Here is a 2,500-nt window from a genome sequence, read left to right as displayed (position 1 = left end):
ACTAATTTATTAGCAGGAAACGACAGATCACAACCTGCAAAATAAATAATAAATAAATAAATAAACACCATTTATTTGTATTATTATTTAAAATCAAATCCACTGTACTTCTGTACCTCACCCACAAACACATTATTAATATAATTCCACACTGTAATTAATATAAATAATAATAAAAAGGGCCACCGTTAATACATCATTTATAAGTCATTGTGCTGAAAGAGTTATAGATTTATAATACAATTCATAATAAAATTTTAATCAAAACAAAATTCAATGATTTGCTAATCTCATTAACCCATATTTTATTTACATTCAATCATAGAAAACATGTCAAATGGTTAAAGTGAGGGAAAAAGAGGAAGAGTCTCTCAGAAGTAAAGATGGGCGGAGCTTCAAAAATCTGTGAAAGACTGCGTCTACAAACTCTGGAGCAATTTCAGAATAATGTTCCTCAACGTCAAACTACAAACGATTGAATCTCTCATCATTTACAGAACAAAATATCATCAAAAGTTTCAAAGAGTCTGGAAAAAATTAATAAAATTAATATTAGATGGCCGTGATCTTCGGGCCCTCAGGGGCCACTGCATTTAAAACAGTCATGATTCTGTAATGGAATCACTGCATGGGCTCATTATCACCTACAGAAATGATTGTCTGTGAACACAGTTTGCCACGTGATCCACTAATGCAGGTTAAATCTCTATTATGGAAAGAAGGCGGCATGTGTGAACATGATCCAGAAACACCTCCATCCTCTCTGGCCAAAATTCATTTAAACTGTACTGAGGCAAAATGGAAAACTGTTCTGTGGTCAGACAAATCCATTTTTTTTTTATAGAAGCCATGGACACCATGTCCTCTGTACTAAAGAGGAGAGGGACCATCTGGTTTGTTATCAGCACTCAGTTCAAAAAGCTTCATCTCTGATGGTATGGGAGTGTATTAGAGCCTGTGGAATGGACAGCTTGTACATTTGGAAAGCCTCCATCAATGCTAAACAGTAAAAACATATTTTTCAATGAAAGCCTTATATATATTTGAGCCAGACAATACCAACTGCCTACTACTTCTATTACAACAGCATGAATTCATGGTAGAAAAGCACTTCTGCTGAACTGGTCTGCATGCAGTTTAGATATTTCACCATCTAAGAACATTTGGTGCATCATGAAACAAAAAACACAACAAAGAAAACCCAGATCTGTTGAGCAACTAGAATCCTATAACACAACATTCCTCTCCTAAAACTTCAGCAACTGGTCTCCTCAGTTCCCAGATGTAGACAAACAGAAGATGCAGTCACTCAATATCAGCTGCTTCAGTCCAAACTAATGACCTGTATAAAGGTGTCCCATCACCCAGGTGTCACACAGAAAACTCATGATGGGTAAAAACAAAGCTCTATCAAGACCTTCACAATCTTATTGTTGCAAAACATACTGATGGCATTGGTTACAGAAGAATTTCTAAACTCCTGAATGTTCCAGTGAGCACTGCTGGGGCCATAATCCAGAAGTGGAAAGAACATTTCACCAGAAACCGGCCATGACCAGGTGCTCCTCACAAGATTTCTGACAGAGGAGTGAAAAGAATATCAGAAGAGCTGTCCAAGAGCCAAGGACCACTTGTGGAGAGCATCACACCTGGAATTAGCAGGTAAAATTCTTTCCATAGAAAACACATTTGTGTAATGCACTGAACCTGTCCTGTGTGCATGCTCACCACGCAAGACTCCACTGCTGAAGATCAAGCCTGTGAAATACTGGGAGAATGAAGTCTGGTCAGATAAAATCAAATTGAACTCTCTGGATGCCATAATACACACCATCAGCCCAGAAACACCTGACCAACAGTGAAGTTTGGAGGTGGGAACATCATGGTGTTGGGCTGTTTTTCAGCATACGGTACTGATGAACTTCATATAATTGAGGGAAGGATGAATGGAAAAATGTACTGACACATTCTTGGTAATGACGATTCAGGATGATGAAGATGAATTGAGGGAAGACATTTCAGCGAGACGAAGATCCCAAACACACAGCTGAGGAAACTCTCAACTGGTTTCAGAGAAAGAAAATAAAGCTGCTAGAATGTTCCAGCCAATCACCTGCCTCAAATCCCATTAAAGATCTACAGAAAGAACAAAAGATCAGAGTTTATAGAAGAGGCCACAGAACCTTCAAGATTTGACGAGTATTTGTGTAGAAGAATGGGTTAAAATCAACCCTGAGCAATGCGTGAAACCAGTTCCTCGAAGCCGTCATTACCAACAAAGGCACCGTGTTTAACACCCCGCCCCGCCCCCTCCCCCCCGTGTCATTGCTCATTATTACACAACTTCATTTATGGACATCTGTGGTGTGATTCCTTTCTATGTGTGGATTGTGTGATTTCTTACCAACATCTATTAATATCAATCGCACCTTTATTAATATATTTACTGAGAAACATGGTGACGTGTTAAATACTTATTTTACCCACTGTGTGTGTGTGT

At 38.5% G+C, this 2,500-nt stretch overlaps 1 protein-coding gene across 1 annotated transcript in view; it reads right to left on the bottom strand.

The window, feature by feature from the left end:
- The window catches only part of chfr (checkpoint with forkhead and ring finger domains, E3 ubiquitin protein ligase), a 29,302-nt gene extending 29,271 nt beyond the window's left edge, over positions 1 to 31 (bottom strand). Inside the window, exon 1 of the mRNA XM_083527403.1 lies at positions 1 to 31. This exon is cut by the window's left edge and continues 66 nt beyond it. The gene's annotated coding sequence lies outside the window, so the exon portion shown is untranslated.
- Between the last annotated feature and the right edge of the window lie 2,469 nt (positions 32 to 2,500).

Source organism: Silurus aristotelis (assembly GCF_946808225.1).
Source record: "Silurus aristotelis genome assembly, chromosome: 23".
Lineage (NCBI taxonomy): Eukaryota > Metazoa > Chordata > Actinopteri > Siluriformes > Siluridae > Silurus > Silurus aristotelis.
Note: the sequence above shows the minus strand (reverse complement) of the source record. Positions and strands in the feature narration are given on the sequence as shown.